The following is a 21369-nucleotide window of genomic DNA, read 5'->3' on the forward strand; positions in this document are numbered from 1 at the left end:
AAGATGTTGTCATTGAATGCATTTTGTGTCAAAGCAATGAAAAATGGTCCACAGTTTAGTCCACACAGAATGCTGTTGTGCTAACTGTGTGAAGAGTTTTGAAAACTCAGTATTGAAAAATTCTTGTCAGCAATTGTAAAAGACTGTAAATCCAAAGTACAAACATACCCTCTCAGGGTGTTGTGCTTACTTTCAATGACATGAGCTCCTTTATGCAGCTGACTGAGGATTTGAAAATAAAAATAATTGACTCTTACAAAGCAGGGGAGGGCTATAAGAAGATATCATATGTTTCCAGCTTGGACTTTCCTCTGCAGAAACATCATTACAGTTTTTCTCAAATGTTTAAACACTAAAACTGGAACTATGCACACGATGGTGAAAACTTGAAGCTCATGTGTCAACAACAAAAACTATTTCTGCAAAACTCAATTCAATTCAAAGCACAATTCCTTTGTTTTCACTCAAATAGCAATTCTAAATCACATTTTTGCACAACTCTATACACAAAATCTCATCATTTAGCACAATTTTCATAATCAAGCCTTGTTTGTTCACATGGAAAACACTGGCCTTCAAATGCCAAACTCTAAGTACCAACTGGCCTCACTCACACCACACCTGCTCAAACTCAATTGGCTAAACTTTTCAATTATCTGTCAGAGCATAAAAGAGACCTCCGGTGACCTCTATTGTTTCGGAAAACAATGGGGCAACACGCAGCACAGAGAGGTAGAGGTAGAGGAGGAGGTGTACGTGTATGAGTTGGATGAGGTGGACAAAGAAAAGGGAGACGAGCTAATATTTCAAATGAATTACGGTCAACTTTGGTTGATCACGTATTTGTTTTTTGTTTTTTACAGCAGGCCTACAAACTATGATTTTTATTTTTGCAGTCTGCTGAACAAAGATTTATTTTACAGTAACAAATAAAGATTTGCTTTGTTACCTTTTTGAATTTGTTCATTGCTTTCATATATGATAACAGATCATTACATCCATTGTCCAGACTGACACAGTCTAAGCATGTTCTAGTTTTGAGAAGACACAAATGTTATCTATTTTGGCAAAACTCATAATTGCACTGATAAGGAAAATGAAAAAACACTTCTAACAATGTTCAGTATTTCTCATGATGGAACCTGGGTTGTGAGTGCAGCCGAACTGGACCTCATTGGCAGGACAATACAGTAAATGTGCATTGTATCATACACAATAACAACAACACTGAAAGTGATAACAGTTCACACACTTTGTGTGTGAATTAGAATTAGGTTTACCTAGCAAATGCACTATATGATGATATATTTACTGTATTGTATCATGGCAACAGTCTTTATATTTACTGTAAAATTGCAGCCTATTTTGGGACCCCTCAAAAAGAAAACTAAAACTTCAAAAAAAGAGAAAAAATAAGCAATTTTTACACAATTGTTACCAGTTGAATATGTAACATGACCTCATGAGACCAGAACATATATAAAGTATTTTGATGGTTGTGTTTTTTAATTTATTGCACCAGTATGAAATCAATGCTCAATAAGACCTATTCATCTGAGGCCTGTGTGAATCATTTTGATGGAAAAAGTCAGTTTTGAGCAGAGAGAACATGGTTTTGAATGCATGAATGCATTTTGCAAGAGATTTGTGTAGTTTTGGCAAAGGGTTAACTGTTGCTGTGCTTTGTGCGTAGAGTTTTGAGAAATTGAGCTATAGTTTCAGGAAACGCATTTAAACAATTGAGAACAACTGTAAGCCATCATAAGGGGCATTTATATGCTTATATGTGACTTATATGCTTTTTACTGGACAGAAAGCATTATATTCATTTTTGTAGAGATTTTGGAGAGGTCTTTGGAGCCCTAGATATCATAGACCCCTGTGCTGATGGAAAGACAGTAATCCCCACTTGGAATGATGCAAAAGTGAGTTTTCATGAGTGAATTTATAGTTTTTTTATTTTTTAATGGTGAAAAATATGATTATTATATGATTTACAGGAATGCATAATTTTGGATAGATTTGGAGAAACTAAGGGATACCAGCATACACAAATCTCTACAAACAAATGCTCTCATGAATCACTGGTTACACACTGTGCTCATGCAACAAACACTAGTAGTCAAAACAGTTAACTCAAGTCATCACAACCTAAACTCAGGTAACACATCTTTCTCTAGGTGCAAACACTTGGCAGCAAAATTGTTTACACACCGGTCACAATCTCTGGATCAGTAAATAGGGCCACAGTTTGCGTCTGTGTGCTTTTGAACAATGGATCCTCAAAATGGACAAGCTGTCCAAAGATCAGGAAGACAAAGGAGACGAAGAGGCAGGAGACAATTTGTCCCAGACGAAATACGTGCCACCTTGACCATGTGCTGGTGCATGGTATGATGATGAGGGAAGCTGGACAGAGAGTTCAGCCAAACTTGAATTGTTTCACAGTGGCATCCATTGTCCATACTTTCAGACAAGAAAACAGGTACTATAATTTACTGTAATGTTACATATTGTATCTGCTGTACTACTGTGAGAGGATATGCTGTCTATGTAATGTTGAAGTGTATTTACAGACTATATGTTCTTTAGATTTTATTGCTGTTTTTGTTTATAGTGCTGCATATACTGAGTTCCTTTTATGAATGCTACTCTCCTTTGAAAATACTACATTTTTTTGTTCCTTCAACTGTGTTGTGGTTACTGTACAGTACTTTTCACTCAGCATCACTTTTCAGCACTACAGATAAAATATTTGGAAATTTGCACACTCCCTCATTTGTTAGTAGTGTAACATTGCAAAGATCAAAATCTGAAAACCATAAAATAAGTAGAATAACCAGGAGAAAATAACTCCTTACACACTGCTATAAAAGGTTTTTGCAGTAGTGCTTTGAATTTATCTCACTGGTGTGTTATGGGTAATCTACATTGTCTGCGTTTTCGATGGCTTGTGTGTGCCATTTGAAGGCAAAGTTTAATTTTGATGGAAGAGCATATGTTTTTGAGAAGATAATTTGAGTTTGGCATGGATGTTTGAGGTTTGTGCTGATTGATGTGTAGTTTTGGGATTGTGTTAATAGTTCTGAGAAAAAGGGGAATTGTTTCATTAAATGTGTCTTAGCAAAAAACTGTAAAACTAAAGGAGAACAACTTCATTTTTGAAGATAATTGTATTGCTGGCACTTTATTTTTATTTAATTATGACTACAAATTAATCATCATCAGCATCTGTACAAACAATTGTATGCAAATATAAAATTCTAAGGACCACACAGACACTGCATTGTTCAGGAAGGAGGCACAAACAAACTCCCAGGGCTGAATGTACTTTGGTTTGAAAGGTTCCAAAACTTAACCCCAATACTACCAATTACCTATAAAGGTAGGTACCAATGTACAAGGTACCAAAGTATCTACATCCACCATTAAGAGAATCCTACAGTACATTGCCATGGCTTGAAAGGCTGTTGTGCAAGGAAGAATCCCCGACTCCAAGCCCCTACTCCAAGACCAGCATAAAAAAGCCAGAATGAAGTTTGTAGGTCATCCCCAGGACAATAATCTGAAGAACACCATCCCAACTGTGAAGCATGTGGGTGGCAGCATCATGTTGTGGGGGTGTTTTGCTGGAACTGGTGCACTTCAGAAAATATATGGCATCATGAGGAAGGAGGATTATCTAGAAATACTGAAGCAGCACCTTTCTAGCTGAAGACATCAGCTAGAAAGTTAAAACTTGGTCGCAACTGGGTCTTCCAGCAGGACAATGATCCTAAGCATACAACAAAGTGAAAGTATTGGAGTGGTCATCACAAAGCTCTGACCTGAATCCCATAGAAAATGTGTGGATTTAACTGAAAAAGCATGTCCAAGCAAGGAGGCTCACAAACCTGACTGAGTTGCACCGGTTTTGTCAGGAGGAATGGGCAAAAATTCTGGCAAAGTATTGTGAGAAGTGTGTGAAAGGCTACCCCAAGCAATTGATTCAAGTTAAGCAATTAAAAGGCAATGCCACTAAATACTAACAAAGTGTATGTAAACTTTTGACCCACTTAAAATCTGATATAGTACATAAAAGCTGAAATAAATCTGTCTAATGGAAATATGAAATGTGTGGAGTGGTGAAAAATTGAGTTTGAATGCCTTTAGCCAAGGTGTATGTAAACTTTTGACCTCAACTGTAGCTTTCTATTGTTATGAAGACTGCCCTTAAATTCTCTGACACTTCCCTTTTCTAAGTTTCAAACAGTGAGAGAGTCTGGGCCTTCCATCTGGTTCTGGGTTTAACTGGGTTAAATCTGGGTTTAATTGTGTTTCAGCCGCTCACGCCTACATCGATCTGATCAGATCTAGCTGCCTCCCATGGCTGATAAGGGTAAAGAGGGTATTTGCTAGCACAAAAGCATGCAAACAGATGTCATCTGGTATTCACAATTCAGAACAATAAAATATCAATGTGCCCTTTTCAAGAAGAATATCATTCTGTGACCTGATGTGAATTATATGATGTTCTGTAAAGTTTTTTGAACATTTTTTTGACTAACAGGTGATAACACACACAGTTTCTGGGAGCAGGGTGAATATGGTGACGTGCATTCAATTTTGAGTGATTACGTGGCTGTTTCTAGGCCCAGAATCAATTGAACATGGGATGATTGGGCATTTTCAAGACATTTGAAAGATCAGATAAAGGTTTCCTCCAGTGTGGTGCAAGTTAAAGTTTCTTCTGTTTAACACTTCCCCATCATCACTGTCTAGAAAACAGGAAGCAAACTTAATACAATAAACCATTTTATTGCCTGCCAAATTATACGCAATCAGAAATAAACAAACAAAATCTGCCAGATTTATCAGACACACATAGACACAAACTTTTTTTCTTATCCACATGCATATGGTGATAAATACCAATCAATTGTAAATTAAAAATGCATTCACAGAACTTGTAATCAGCATAAATCGACACCCCTAAAATACCATATAAAAAGCTTGGAATTCCATTGCAGGAGATGGCCACGAAAAGACTAAATTAAAAAAAGCTACTCTCAAGCAGAGATTGAAGTGCTGTTAATCGAATACAGGCCAAAAAAAACTTTTTATTCAGTAGTGTAAACAGTGAAGTGCCAGGGCTGGGGAAGACTAAAGCCTGGCAAGATATAGCTGTTGTTGTAAACTTTGTGTCTCATGTTCTGAGTATTGTGAAACAGGTAAAAGGAAAATGGTTTGACATGAAACTGGAGGCAAAGATAAAAATCCTAGCCCACAATCGAAGCACATCAGCCACAGCTAGATGAACGCATTAGCCAAATTACTGGAGAAGACATCGCTGTCTGGAACTACCCCAGGGGATGACAGCAATATGTTTTCCCTGTCCTTGCACAGAATCAGGAGGTGTCTGGGCAGCTCTAACCAACTCATGTGCCATATGTTATTCTCAGCAAACAAATTTACCCAGTCTTTGAAGTGCGTCATGCATCACATTTTCTAATGGAGCGAGGTCAGCCATAGTAATGAAGGCCTGAGCTATCGCTTATGCACCCTATTTATAGAAAACTTTGTCTTTGTGTTTTATGGAATTTAGATTCAATTTAAATTAAGCATTAAATAGATTCATCAGGATTATGCAAATGAAGTATCACCTCTTTTGATAAATCCCACATTGTTTGGGTAAATGCATTTATGAAAAATGTATGATCAAATTCCTTTGGCTTACATTTGATAAATGAAGCTCATTGTGCACACACTTTTCTCATTTACACACATGCAAATTTCAGGCATGCATACATTGTTTTACATAAAGACCACGGCTGGGAGATAAAAAAATAATAATATTGTCATGATAAAATTCAAGCAGAAGCTTTTAGCCGAAGTGAGTTGCAAAAGTGCAAAAAGTTTTTTTTTTTTTTTTAATTAGCCAAACTAATCTCAAAATAAACTTTTGAGAGTTTCTGTATTTTCGATGCAGTGATTTTTTTGTGTCCAGTTGTGTCTGCTTTCATAGGTCTGCACAACAGTTTGTACAGTGTTGATGTAGCTTGCACACTCAGTACTGCTCAGTATGACAAGCAAGAAACACACCAGTCTGAAAGTGACAGTGACTATAAAGAGATTAACCCCCAAGGACATGGATATATTAGGAAAGGTCACACAACTACACAGACAAACTGGAAACATTCCCTGTTACTGCCTGTTGGTTTCATAAAACATTAGTGAAAAAGTTTCCAAGGGAGTGGCATAATAACCAAAATCTACTGTCTTGTGTACAATAAAGTGTGCTTTAATAAATTTTTCCACACATTGAAATGAATTACTTCATTAACAGAGCTAGAAGCTGTCTAAGGTAGTGTTCCTTTCCTTTTAATATTTCCTCACTGATGGCATGTCTTATGTGACACTGCAGTCAAGAACCACCTGTAAGCTTGCTTTGAAATCACAATTCACTCCATGTGTCATTTTCTTGACCAATAGTCTCCAGTTTTGTTGTAATCAACATACAGTGGCAACATTCTTTGACACATTAACTTAGTCTCTTATTCAACACTTTTTTATATTTTTGAGAATGCAAGAAGAGTAGGATTTTAAATTTTTATTAAATTTTTTTGCAAGCAATTTTCAATAACATAGAGTTTATTATTGCTTCTGTGTTTTTAATATTGCATCTTACAATGATGTGTCTGTAAAGGAGCTGAGATTTTAAAAATCAGTTTGTTTGATTACTGTTATTGACATTTAAAACACTTTATAGCCACAACATGAGTCTTCACTTTTAAAGCTTTTATTATTTCAGTTCTGAACAACCTCAATTCTGGCAGCACGGTGGCGCAGTGGGTAGCAAGAAGGTAGCGGGTTCGAAACTTGGCTTGGGGCCTTTCTGTGTGGAGTTTGCATGTTCTGCCCGTGTCCGCGTCGGTTTCCTACGAGTAGTCCGGTGTTACGTTCCCTTACTCTGTGAATCTGCGTGCATGTCTTAGGCCCTGTCCACACGTATATGGATTTTTCTGAAAACAGTTTTTCCCCCTCCTTTAAAAAAAATACCACCCACACGACTAGCGTTTAAAAAAATATCTCCGTCCACATGAGAACGCTAAAACGATTTGAAATGCTCACATAAGTATGCCAGGCCAGTAGGCGGCGATTAAACTGTTTTCCTTTACAGCGAAATACAAACATATCAAAATCAAAGGAAAAACAATTGTTTGTTTGGACGGACGACAAAGATCTGTTACTTAAGCCAGGTTTACATGTAAACTTGTGATTAAACCGATCAGTGCTAACCACACAAAGAAACTGGTAGTCTGCCATTTTTCTTGTTATTGTTTCTGCCGCATGAGCAATACACCAATTGCCATGGTAACAGATGTGCGAGCTGACGTCATGACGTCAGAAACTGAAGAGAGAAACATGACAGAGAAACCAGAGTTTTGAAAAATCTCCATCTTGGAGGACCTAAAATGCCGTTTTCATATGGACGGGAGGCCAAAATGGAGGGAAAAGTGTTTAAAAAAAAAATCTGTATACATGTGGACAGGGCCTTAATCCTGCAGGTGGAGGTGATTGGGGCTTGATTGCTTGACAATGTGCACCTGTGTCCACCTAAGTCAACTGGATAAAGCCTGAAGACACCTCAGTTGAATGGGCTTTTTGAGATTCCTTTTTGATTAAGATGACTTTCTAACACTTCCTTTACTTTTGTGTTAGAATTTGCTGCTACCACATTTTGTTGTCTGTTTGTGTTTTGCTTTGGTACGTTTCAGTTGTAGGTTGCAGGTGATCAGGCAGTTTATTTGTTTTAACACATTTTTAGATGGTTAGGCCAGAGCAGGAAGAAGTTTGCCGAAAGACTCGCTCCATTTGATTTGCCCCAGTAGTGAGGTTTAGAACGGTGTTTTCTTTTAGATGAAGAGTAGCCTAGCTCTGGTATGTTTTCTGCCTGAATTATACTGTTAACCTATACAGTACATGGTAATGTGTTCTGTTTTTTGTCTTATTGGTCGTAATAAATATTACATGTGTTACTGTACGTAGATTTTGACTCCTTGTTTTGCTTGTGGCAATTGTGTTAGTGTCCATTGTTGCGCCCGGTTATTGGAACTCGTGTTGGCTTTTGGGACATAACATCCGGTTTCCTCCCATAGTCCAAAGACATGCAAGTAGGCAAATTGGAAACCCTAAATTTGCCCATAGGTATGAATGTGTGAGTGAATGCTGTGTGTGCCCTGTGATAGATTGGTGGCCTGTCCAGGGTGTATTCCTGCCTATTGCCCACACTGGGATAGGCTTCAGCACCCCCGTGACCCTACTCAGGATAAGCCAGTATAGATATTGGATGTATGGATGAATAACCCTAATTCCCAAAATGTTCCTCAACTCTATCTGTATAGCTATTATAATTTTACCACTGGACGTCAGCTTGTAAGTAATGTTTAAGATAAAATTTATGTCAAATTAATTTTATATTCAAATGTATTTATTATAGTTATATTGTATTTAAGGAACGTCGGTGGAAGGAATAGGTCTTTTAGTGACTTATCAAGGCATTTCTGAATGCCTTAAGGATGAGCTAGCCTCTCCTGTTTTGCCATCAGACCAGTACCACAGTAATTTCACTACCTGTTTGTGTGGACAGATGTTTATGTGAGCGGTTTGGAATATGCAAGGTGCCCCAATATTGCCAGCTGTGATGCCACTATCTGCCAATTCCTCATGAACCACTCTGCTGGAACACCCTTGTGATGTCACCAGTTCTCAAGAGGAACCCATGCAAGTGGAAAGCATCAGACTCTTGTGCTGAGCGCCGTATTCTGGAGAATTGCTGTATTTATTGTGGCCGCAAAGGACATTTTCAAGATTCCTTGGTGAATTTATTGTGGGATACAAAATTTCCTTGGGATACAAATAGGCTCTCCAAGGTGCAGGAGAGCCCTGTTGAGTAGGGATATCTAGATATAATACCTGAATCGGCTCCCACTACCTCCATATTTTAACTTTTGGTATTGGCAAGGACGCACTGAATCGATATGAATCCGCAGCAGAGCTTTGCGTCGGTACTTTTTGACTCTGCGTGTACTTTGTTCAGACCAATTGTCTGAATGCACCATCACTGCTGTAAACAAGCGCTAACCATTTGTCATCACAAATGAGGCTATTGCTTACGTAATGAGTTGCCATCTGCTACGATTTCTGCTGTGTGTACTTTTACAAAGTTGAATCCGTAAGCAGCCCTACGGCTGCTTGCAACATGTGCAATGCCTGTGTGTCTCAAGGGGTGGCATTAGCTCCTTACAATAGGCTACAATGAATTTGATAAAGCATCTAAATAAACACCACTCCAACTTTTTGCAGTTCACCAAATCAAAACCAAGGCTAAGCAGAAAACACTGGAGGATACTTTAAAGACAGAAAACATTTGTGTCAAAAGCGAAAAGACCAAAAAATAACAGGATACTTAAATGTATAATGTTAAACGGATATTTCACTTTGGTATGACAATTTCTTATTTTGGAGCCACCCCATTGTATTTGCATAATGTAAATACTAGAATATCTTGAAGAATATCTTGCCTTCAACACTAAGCAGTGAGATGGTTCTGAACTGATTGGTGTCCTTCGACTCCTCCTCCTTCTCAATCCACACCCCTTCCGCACACTACCACTGATGAGCAACCTTGACCCTCGTCCAGATTACCTTCAGGATCCTCCAGAGCCTGTGGAGTAGCTTTCAGCAGGTCGTATGCACCTTGTAGGGTACCCCACTCAAACCTGGGGCTGAGCTTTCTGACCACCTCCTGGATCTCCCTCCAGCTGGGCTCCTTCCCATCGAAGGCCAGGGTTGGTGCAGGTGGGTTTATCAAGGACTTACAGTGGTCCAGATCTTGCTCCTCATTTGCATATCTGAAGCTGTCTCTGAGATAGCTGTCGATCTCTTTGGAATAGGCGAGTTGGCTGCTGGGCGTCTGCCCCAGCAGATGTTTTATAAACCCGAAAGGGTTAGCTAGAAATGCAGCCCACTTCCTGGCCCTCTCCTTCCTCTGCCATGCCACTCAGCCCGCCTCAAGGAAATTAGCTTAATTTGGAGGATGCTGCGCAGCTCTGCGAGAGCTCCGCTCGCCTCTTTGAACTGCCACCTTTGGTTCTTCAGCTCCTGTCTGAGTTAGTGGATCTTGGTAGCTCTGTTGTTCATGGTGTATGGGGGCTTCGCTGCTTTCATGTCCTCCAACCCAAATCTCTCAGCTGCTAGGCTGACAATGATGGTGGTTATGGTCAGGAGGCATTTGTCGAACTGTAGCCACTCCTTCACCTTGCAAGCCTGGGACCACTTGACCCGACAATGTTATGATTGGGGTTGAGGCTGGCATCACCTGATTCTGGGCACTGTGTTACTCCAGGCCTAGCTTCTCCTGCCTCTCACCAGGAGTAATTCCTGAGCACTGTGATGCTTGAACAGTCTGCACGCACTTCATCTTGGCCTGGTGGATCTCCAGGTCACATGAGTTATTGCACACCTTGCCTCAAATGCATTTCTTACTCCTAGTCGTAATTTCATTGCCATGTGTTGTTATTCTTTGGTCCATCCAGTTGGGGTGCTCACCCCCCCCCTCCCCCCCAGGCACCCCTGGGAGTATCTTTCCATCTGTAGCTTGATGTGGGTTTCTCCTTCTCAGAAGATGCAGGTTGGGCTGCTAACCCTACCTGCCCCAGTTGCTGTCTCTCCGAGCTGTCCAGTATCTCTCCAGCTTTCACCACCCTATTCTTGGAAGTCAACTAGTCTGTTCCTGGTAGTCACTGGTTGAACTAGAAAAAATCTTTGTAGAATACATCTTGCGATGCACCTGGACACATCATCAGTGATGTTACTTGGGGCCCCCGGGTGTTTCGGGTCTTTCAACAATCAGACACCTTCTCTCAGGCAACCCAGCCAGGGTTGATCAAGTCCCGGCTTGTGTCCAGGTATCACCACCGAACCCACGGATCACCTCTCCTCATCCGCAGTGATAAAAATATCTGCCAAAATATTTCTTAATCTCTCACTATTCGCTGCCATCAGAGAGTAATTCTCTTTGAATTGTTTAACCCTAAATATGATGCATAAGCTCTGAGGCAACCACACAATCCACATTACAGTTTAACCTGCTCTCTCCAATGTAAACGTAGTAAAAACAACCAGAGTTGAAGCCAAGGCACATACAATCAATGCACTGTGGTATCAATCAACCAATGAGAATTGTTCAGTGGGTCATCCATTTAACAAGCACCCCCTCCCTGCAGCTCCTCAGGACCAGGGTTGGCCACCCCTATGCTAGATGAATTTAAAATTTCCCTTGGAGTGATCATAAATGGTAACATTTGTAAAATGTCATCCCATCCCCATGCAACAAAATATTACATGACTGTAGAGTGCAGTGCAAGAGTGAATAATTACATGTTTAGGTATGTGTACCACGGTGTGTCACAATGTTTTTACGTGTTGTCGATGTTTAATTTTAAACCATCATCAGGGGCAAATTTAATAAGGGGCTTTATAATTGGACAAAAACATGTTATTTATTTTTGGAGAGGTTTTGGATAGGTGTCTGAGCCCCTAGATATATTAGACCCCTATACTGATGAAAAGATAGCAATGAAGTTTATTTGTTGTAAAATATATGATTATCTTATAATTTACAGCAATGCTCAATTTAGATATTTTGGAGACACTAAGGGACACCATAGATCTTTAGTAGTTCTACATATCACCCTCAGATTTTACACACTTGAGGTAAAGGAGTTTATGGTCTAGGACATAGTTTTACCTGCTATACATATATACATGATATCTCAGTATTTCATTTAAAACTGAAGAAGCACTGAACAACTTCATTTTTGCAAGATCATTGCATTTGTGGCACTTTATTTTTACCAAAATTATGAATATAATGGATCTAAGTTAGTATTCATTCATTTAAGCCATTTTCCAAGTCTCTGTGATGCTCACATCAGGAGTTATACAGGCTTATATAGAACACTCTCTAAATGGGTGAGGATTGCCAAGATTTGGCATCTGTGTGAAGCGGTTAAGCAACATGTAATAATTTACAAAAAAACAATTGTGCTCTTGTTTTTCATTGCTCAAAAAAAAAAAAAAGATTTCAATTAAAAAAAGATTTGTATCCATTTCCCATCATGGTTTTTAAAATTAGGATTCAGCATTAAATCAAATCTATATTCAATTAACTGCCAAATGAACCTATTCCTTGAATTATTTCATGTAGCAAATATGCAAAGTATGACAATGCAAAGGTTGACAACTCATTTGCCATTGTTTAAAAAGGCTATTCTCTGTTGTTGCTGGAAGCTGTGTGCAATCCCCCAATGATATTTCAGGATGTCGGTTACCAGCCCCTTCGACCTTTGCTGTCCTGTTAGCATGCATGAAAAACAAGGTTTCCAGATAGTTTGACAGCGCAGTTTTTAATCTATGTATGCATGAGCGACTTAAAGATTTCCTGCTTGAATCTATCTCAGTGAAACCAACAATGTGATTGCCTTCTACCCATAAGTCATCTAACACAGGGGAGACAACCACCCCTCCTGGCCTGTGGTCAAAGGTCACCTTGACCACCATGTCACATATTCACGGGGGTGTAAACACACTGACAAGCCCACTCTTTTTTGCTGGTGAAAGAAAGTAAAAAAAGGAAAAGATGTTAAAAAAGAAAAATTCACAGTGAATTTGTGTTCCCTTGCAACATTCTGTTAATTAGCCTGAGACTGGCTTGAAAAAGCAACACAGTGTGCAGCATGGTCTCTGATGTAGCCGGTCAGTGACGGATCATTAAGGGACCACCTGCTCTAGGGCTGGGTTCCTCTGAGCTGTGGGATAGTAATGATTTGCCTTTTTTTCTTGCGCTTGCCGTATGCTGTGGGTCATGGTGGCCATGGAGGAACATTTTTTCTGGATGAGCTTTGTCACTCCATCTGTCAGGGCATTGGCACTCTGTTGATCCACAACTGAAAAATATCCCCTCTCACATGCAAACACACACTCACGTGTGGCAATGCCCTGGTGTGAAGAGGGGCTACCCAAAACTGCAGTATGCTCGTTCAGGAGAAATGGTGCTATTTTACTTAGTATGTGTTCTTCTCTGACATTCCGAGATATATTAATTCAAATTGATAGGCAAACTAAAAATAGATGGGATACTGCTCTGAGGTGATAAGGAGGCACATTGGAAATCCAAGAAAATAACATAGCAACATTAAACATGGGTTGTTTACACTGGACTGGCACAGAAGGATTGCTGTCTTCAACAGCCTCCAGCGCTAAATACAGCATAACAGTACATTGTACTGTGCAGAGTCTGTTGGAGGCATTTTAGCATCTAAATAAAACTGTAGTATCAATTCTTTGGTTACAACAGGGGAACCAAACAATCACCCATAGTACTCAACTGAATGGCCACAATTTAGCCTTTTGGGATAGTTGTATGCAGTGACAGTACTGTCTTTAACCTTTTGGGGCAGTTGTGTGCAGTGATAATGCTGCCTTTAGCTCTTTGGGGCTGTTGTGTGCAGTGTTAATGCTGTCTTTAACCCTTTGTGAAAGTTGTGAGCAGTGGTAGTGGTGTCCTTAGCTCTTTGGGGCAGTTGTGTGCATTGTTAATGGTGTCTTTAACCCTTTGGGCCAGTTGTGTGCAGTGTTAATGTTGTCTTTTGCCCTTTGGAGCAGCTGTGTCCAATGTTAGTTCTATCTTTAGCCTTTTGAGGTAGTTCGTGCTGTTATTAGCCCTTAGGGCCAGTCGTTTATTGTGATTTCACAAGACTTGTTCTGAGTGAGCATGATCTAGGATGATATAATTCTATATTAAGTATAGCACTCATTTTTCATTCCAGTGAAATTACCTGAAATCATAAAACAGTGGAAAATTGATTCAAGTAAATATATGGAATAAGTTTAGCAGTTTGGAATTTTTTTTTTTTAATTCAAGCAACAGTGGATATTCTCAAAGAGTAACCAGAGTTTCAGAAGGTAAATGAGAAAAGTAATCCCAGAGTGTGTGGAAGGGGCTCAGGAGAGAATCAGCTCAGTGGTCCCTGTCATTCATCTGGTCTTCTATAACATCATTACAAGCATATGAAACGCCCCACCCCATACAGTGTACGTGATCCAGGAATGAGGATATTTAGAAACAATCCATGCCAATCCTCATCAAAACAATTCACTATTTCTGAAAACACAGTCCAGGAGTGGCAAATGAACTTTGTGCCACTTACTGACAAAAAAAAAAACAAAAAAAAAAACAATTCAAAACAAAATGAAAATACCTTTGGAAAACAGCATTACCCAAAAACTCACAATCACCAGACTTTCCCCTATATTTTCAGTGAGCGTTCTCTTGTTGTCCCTGGTGCCCTCGAGGCTTGTGGCATTCAGCGAATTAACAGCACTGCATTGAGCTATGATACATTTCTATGCAAAGGTGCTGCATTAGCAAACTGTTAACGGGTGAATTCTGAGCCGTCAAATGTGGCGGAGCGGAGTCTTCATCTGTGATCTCATTGACATGCCTCCTCTTTCCCCTTCCTCCTGTCTTAGACTGAGGTCTTAGGGGAAATGTTCAAAGCCCCCCCCCGGCTGATATTTTGCACAGTAGGAGGAAAGAGGCATGAGCCTATTTTTTGTTCCACCTCTACTTAAAGTTTGCCTTAATTATTTAATAGCCGATGAGGCCCTCTGGTTGTGATCGCCTGAGCTCAGCCTAGCATTCTTTGAAATTCAGTGCTGGGGATGAGAATATACTTACCATCTTGGATTCAGTTCGCTGAGAGACAATCTCCAGTGAAACCCACAATGCTTAAATGCTTAAAGAACGTGCCTGCGTATGATGCTGATACCCTGGTCTATGCTTTGAGTGAAGGGTGCTGCACAAACATTACATACAGCCATTAAAGCAGTCCATAAACAGTAGTTAAACACTGTTAAGCATTAGTTAAGCACAATGTCTCCATCCATGATGTACATTTGGTTACATTGCATACCAGTTTGGCATATTTGGCATAATGGTTGTTTATGCAGTGCTTACAGTTATGTCATGCAGTGATGCATTTATGATTACTTGCTTGCATTTAGCATAAATACATTTATAAAAGAAATGACCAAAAGCTGCAGTAACATTTGAGAGCTGAAGAGTGTTGCTTGTGGTCTTCCGGATATTGATGCTAGAATGTCTTGATCATCCTTGTCATCTTATTAGCCAGAATTATGTGCAACACAGGGATTTCTAGACCTCTTGGTGCAGTTATCAATAAAAAAACCAATGAGGGACAAGGTGGGAGAAGGGGATGGTGACGGCGATTGATCTGTTCAACATACACCAAATGAGGATCTATGTGACCATTAAGATGTACAGTACAGAGCCTTAGCTATGACAGTCATATTCTTATTTCTCCCACTTTGATATGACAAATTAAGTGCTCCTGAGGGCTGATATTGGAAAAATCTCCTCTGTAGCATCCATGTGCTTAATTTTTCTCTGGCAAATTACACCGCAGCCCTGACATCTACATCCTGATCGAAATCCTTCTCGTTATTAAAAATGCTGTATGAAAAAAAGAATCTGAAATATCAATATAACTGCTTGGCACATTCCCAAACAATTTTTCACACAACAAATACATTCTCTTAATATGCCTCTGCTCTAAAAATAAGAAATATAAATATTTGCCCCATGTGTAAGAACCGGGTTTATTAGATAAATACATTTTTCAAAAGCACATCACGAAGACAAGACCAAATCTAAACATCCAAGTAATTGCTATTTTTTTGTTAAGGACTTTTATAACTGTTCACTCTATACACATACAAGCTTGAACACTATTGTCTGGGCTTTCATGACATGGATAGAGAGAGTGTCTATGTGAAGGCTTTAGACTATGGTTAATTTGCAATTTCCTATCAAAGACAGCTGAAGAAATAATGAAATATGTCTTTTTCTCAATGGACAGCTGGCTCATTATTTGTTCTTGTCTTTTTTTCCTTCTTGGTGTTATTGCTAACAGTCCATCTTATTGAAAGGGCATTGATTGAACCACATGTGAGTGTGAGGTGAACTTATGTTATTAAGCTCACAGGACAGAATAATGATTTTAGAAAAGGTGCCTATAATGTCGCAAGGGACAGAGAAAGAGAAAGGCCTACTTCCATAATTGGGCCATTCTTTGTATGTTACTGCTACTTCCCAAAGCCTTTACGGCACCTTAGACAGTAACGGCCTCACACGGGCAAACAAACATCCACCAGTGAGGGTGACTGGGAATCTGCTAAGGAGATTATATTTGCCTTAGTTAGATCTGTTATAAAGCGGCAGCCCACTGGCATTGGGGAGAGTTATACTTAGCTGCAAGGTACAGCCACTGTGCATTCTAACTCCCCACTAAACCCATCATACTGTGATCAGCCAAGCTTAAATATCATCCTCCAAGCTTTCGTGGGAGGAACTAATTCTTGTTATGCCTGTATCTTTTCTATATTTTCTCTTTTCTCTCAATGTTTTTTTTATTCTTTCTTGGTGTTCAGCCCATAACGGAAAGCAAAATGGCTACTGGCCAATTTGCTGTTGCTCTAGGTGCCTTATCCGATCACCATCTAGCACGGTGGTAAGACCTGGTACCGCACCGCACTAGTGATATCCTCTCTGCCTTGACATCAGCACTTCTGCCCAGACTTTCCAAAAATTACCTGTGACCAGAGAATGGTTGTGAGGCTGGAGGCAGTATGGATCTAGTAATAATCTGAATTTCACTGGTCACATCACAGCAACACAACATCAATGAAAAGATCACTGTGGAGGGGCGATGTGGTTATGGTGCTTGCTGCAGGCAGAGAGTAGGGAGAGTGGTTTAGTGGCAGGCAATGAGATAATTAGCATTAACCTTTATCTGTGCTGCCTGCAGTGATACGGGTGACACTATTGCACTATTCTTGTTCCTGTCTACTCAATCCTATTCCTTAAAATTAGATTAAATAACTACTTCCGGTACTAGGCCAGCATATACAAAAATCATTAACACATCCCCAGTCACAGGATACGTACCTGAGTCACTAAAAGTGGCAGTTATTAAGCCATTATTGAAGAAACCAAACCTAGAACCGGATAAAATGGAAAATTATAGACCTATTCCAAACCTTCCATTTCTATCAAAATTATTGGAGAAAACTGTTGCTAAGCAACTAAGTGCATACCTTAGCTTTAAGGGTATCTTTGAAGTATTCCAATCAGGGTTTAGACCCCACCACAGCACAGAAACCGCACTTATCAAGGTTACAAATGATTTACTACTGTCAGCCGACCGTAACTCTGTGTCGGTTCTTGTACTCCTCAACCTGAGTGCAGCTTTTGACACAATTGATCATGGAATTCTACTGGACAGACTCCAGGCCTGTGTTGGACTTCATGGACAGGCACTCGCATGGTTTGGATCCTACCTATGTGACAGGAAACAGTTTGTCAAATTAAAAGAAGAGTCCAGCTCCTCAATAATGAAATGCGGTATTCCACAAGGATCAGAACTAGGACCAGTACTCTTCTCGCTATATATGCTACACTTGGCAATATTATCCGGGCACATGGCGTAGAGTTCCACTGTTATGCGGACGATACTCAGATTTATATTTCAATGAAACCTGGCGAAGCACTGCCGCTTTCATGATTAGAGGCCTGTATTGTAGATATCAAGGTTTGGATGCTTTCAAATTTTCTGCTCCTAAATTCAGATAAGACTGAAATGTTGGTTTTAGGTACCAAAATATTAAGAGAGAAATTGTCTACTCTCACCTTAAACTGTGACGGTTGTTTGGCTGAACCTAATATGCTCGTTAAAGACCTTGGTGTCACCATTGATCCTGATCTACCTTTTGACACCCATATAAAAAACATATCCAGAATTGCCTTCTTTCAGCTATGCAACATAGCTAAAATGAGACATTTCCTGTCAGCTGGGGATGCTGAAAAATTGATCCATGCGTTTGTTACGTCTAGGATAGATTACTGTAATGCCCTGCTATCTGGCTGCCCTAATAACTCGTTAAAGAGTCTCCAGCTTGTGCAGAATGCAGCTGCTCGTATCTTGACCAGAACTAAGAAGTATGAACACATTACACCAGTACTAGCGTCGCTTCACTGGCTACCCATTAAGCATAGGGTAGATTTCAAGGTTCTGCTCCTGACTTTTAAAGCTCTGCATGGACGTGCACCTGTGTACATAACTAACCTGCTCCTACCTTATTAGCCCACAAGGTCACTCCGATCCCAAGATGCAGGCTACTTGGTAGTCCCAAGAATTTCCAAAAACCTAAAAGGTGGTAGGGCTTTCTCCTAAAGGGCCCCACTACTGTGGAACCAGCTTCCAAAATTTATAAAGGAGTTCAGACTCAGTCTCAATATTTAAATCTAGATTAAAAACACACCTCTATGCTCAGGCTTATAATCAGTTATAGTCTGGAGACAGGGTGCGAGAAGCCTGTATTCATAGAGCTCTGTAGATGGCAACCCTTTCCTTACTGTCACCTGTCAAGCAGCTGTGACCCAACTTTACATGGCCTGGCTCTTGATAGGTGGGTATGGTTGTCCACCCCTCATGACTGCATGGGCTCTCCATCCCTGTCCTAGTAGCTATGCAGCCATATTACTCCTGGCTGAGTCCCCCCAATACATACCACTGCTACTTTACCCACTGTCTATTGCAAATTCCCTAATTGCCGTTTCTACCCTCTTCCCCACGCTGCCGGCGGGGCTCTTGCCCCAACCCTCGAGAGTGCTTTGAGAGTCATCTGATCTCCCCCACCTCTGCATTCCAGCCCCTCTTTCGTCATTGCCTCCACCCTGCCCACATCTGTCACCACGTGCTGTTCCCCATCACTGCCACCCGGCCCCACCCATCATCTGAGCCACATCATAAACCTTATAAAACTGACTGACATGTTGGTCACCAGTTGGCACCCTGAGCCGACCAGAGGAGGATGGGTTTCCCCCTTGAGCCTGGTTCCTTCCAAGGTTTCTTCCCATCTGCCACAAGGAGTTTTTCCTTCCCACTGTTGCCTTAGGCTTGCTCCTATGGGGGTTTAGGCCAGGGTTGTCTGTAAAGCATATTGTGACAACTGCTGTAAAATACGCTATACAAATAAAATTTGATTGATTGATTGAATGCACTACCAGAGATACATACAACCATTACGGCGAATGGCTACCCAACAGTTACAGCAATTCCTTTCAACAAAGGCTACAGCTCCAGCAACAGTATCAGTAACAGCTGTAGTTTGTGTGGTTTAATGAACCTTGTGTGCCTTTCAGTACCTTGCATCCATGTATGTGTTTGCACAAATGTGTCACAGTGATGGGAGCACAACTGGGAGGAAGAGTGATGGAATCTCTGCTGGGGCAAGCCTTAATACAACTCTCAGACTTTCAGGAGAGCCAGACCGCAGCCTTGTTTGTGTTGGCTCAAGGGCAGGAGGAAGAGCAACTTGCGGCTAGACCCAGCAGGTCAGCTGCCCGCAGTTGTCTTGGCAGGCAGGTCCAGTACCATACCAGTAAGTTATCCAAGGGGGTACACACTAGGCTTTGCTTGACTCAGGGTATAAACAGATTATGATACATGAGCCTAGTTCGACCAGAGACTCTGCATATCGGGAAGGTGCGTGCATGGGGATTTTTAAGACTACCCAATAGTGTCAGTGGAAATTTATTATGGGGAAAAAAGGCATAGTGTGAAGGTTCATGTTATCTTGCACCTGTTGCAACCCCATTTATTAGGTATGGATTTACCTGCATTTTTAATTGTCATAAAATTATAAATGGGAGAGCGATCATGACTAACAGGTGAATGTGAGCTGTGTGATGTGTTCAGTGGTGACAGGAGGTCATTCGACACTGTCGAGGGAGCAGTGGAGCTATGATAAATTCTCTCATGAGTACTCCCCAGGCTTCTGTCATACAACTCCTCGAGTACTGTCTGCTCAAGCAGTCTCAGGATGACACTCTACACTTTGTATTTGATCAAGCGATGGAAATTGATAGTCACCAGGTGCATCCTGATGCCGCACGTGCTCACCCTTATTCTCTAATTAAAGATTGAGTACACTGAGTGAGTCAAGACACTCAAACAGGAGAGGAAGCATCCCAGTAGTTCTATACCTGCAAGCAAAGCACATATTTACTGATGTCTTTCCCATATATCTAAATGCAGATGTCACTTTAGTCACTGTTCCTATTGAGACACTAGCCAGTTGAGCAATCTTTGTGACTGAAGCTCCTGCCATTTGGGTCCCAATTACGAAGTCACTTAGATCTTTTCCTCTTGCCATCTTGATCCAAAATTGAGGTCAACTGGGCCTGCTCAGAATTTTTATACATACCTCAGAGCATGATAATGTTAATTGCTTAATTGTATCATGCAGTACACCTGTATGGAAACACCTGCATTTGTTATGTTTCTCCACTCATTTATTCAGGTTTTTCCTATAATTTGTCGCCTGTCTGTATGTTTTGTGTGTACACAGGTACCCTATTTTGTCTAGTGGATAATAATACTATTGCATTTTGTCTAGAATAAATCAGAAAGGGGGTAAATACTTTTTCACGGCACTGTATTAAACCCTGTGTGCGTCTCAGTGTCTGGTGTCCGTGTATGTATTTGCGCAAACGTGTCCCAATCACATCATCATAAAATACTAGATTACTTTGGCTTAAAGTTCCTGTTCTACAGCAAAGGGAAACATAAGATAATTATAAGGTGATAACTACAGCCTAGTAGGTTGAGGTGTTTGCTTAGTGTTGTTTAATTCATGATTTTGTCCATTAGACTTGTGACTATGATCTTGAGGTGATTTAAATCTATCATGGCCATTGTTTGAAGTAAACTGTTTAAATCACTTGATTCTCAACAGTGTTTTCTGGACCATTCATCACACTGCTGCGGCGATTGTCTCCACAGAGTGCTCTGTCCCCCAACTGAAGAAGGACTGTATAGAGTGAGTGATGGTTTCATCTCTAAAATACTTTATGCGTCCAAACTCCAACTCTAACCTTGACAGTGCACTAATAAATCTTTATTTATATTGCACCAGTAAGTTCAATTGTATTTAGAACCAGCCATTCTCCAATCCAATATAACTGTACAACTTTCTGCCTTTTATTTCAAATAGAAAAGTGTTATACTATATTTGGTGAGTAACTATTAGTCTTGATGGTTCAAGAGTGGATTTTTACCTGTTTGTCTGGTTCAAAGAAATTTATGAGATGTCTCTTTCCCCTTAGGCAGTTGCACATCCTATTTTCTTCCACAGGTAAATGTGATTTTTGTGTCATACTCTTGCTGCCCCATAGGCAGTTTG

Source organism: Anguilla anguilla, chromosome 6 (assembly GCF_013347855.1).
Source record: "Anguilla anguilla isolate fAngAng1 chromosome 6, fAngAng1.pri, whole genome shotgun sequence".
NCBI classification, from domain to species: Eukaryota; Metazoa; Chordata; class Actinopteri; order Anguilliformes; family Anguillidae; genus Anguilla; species Anguilla anguilla.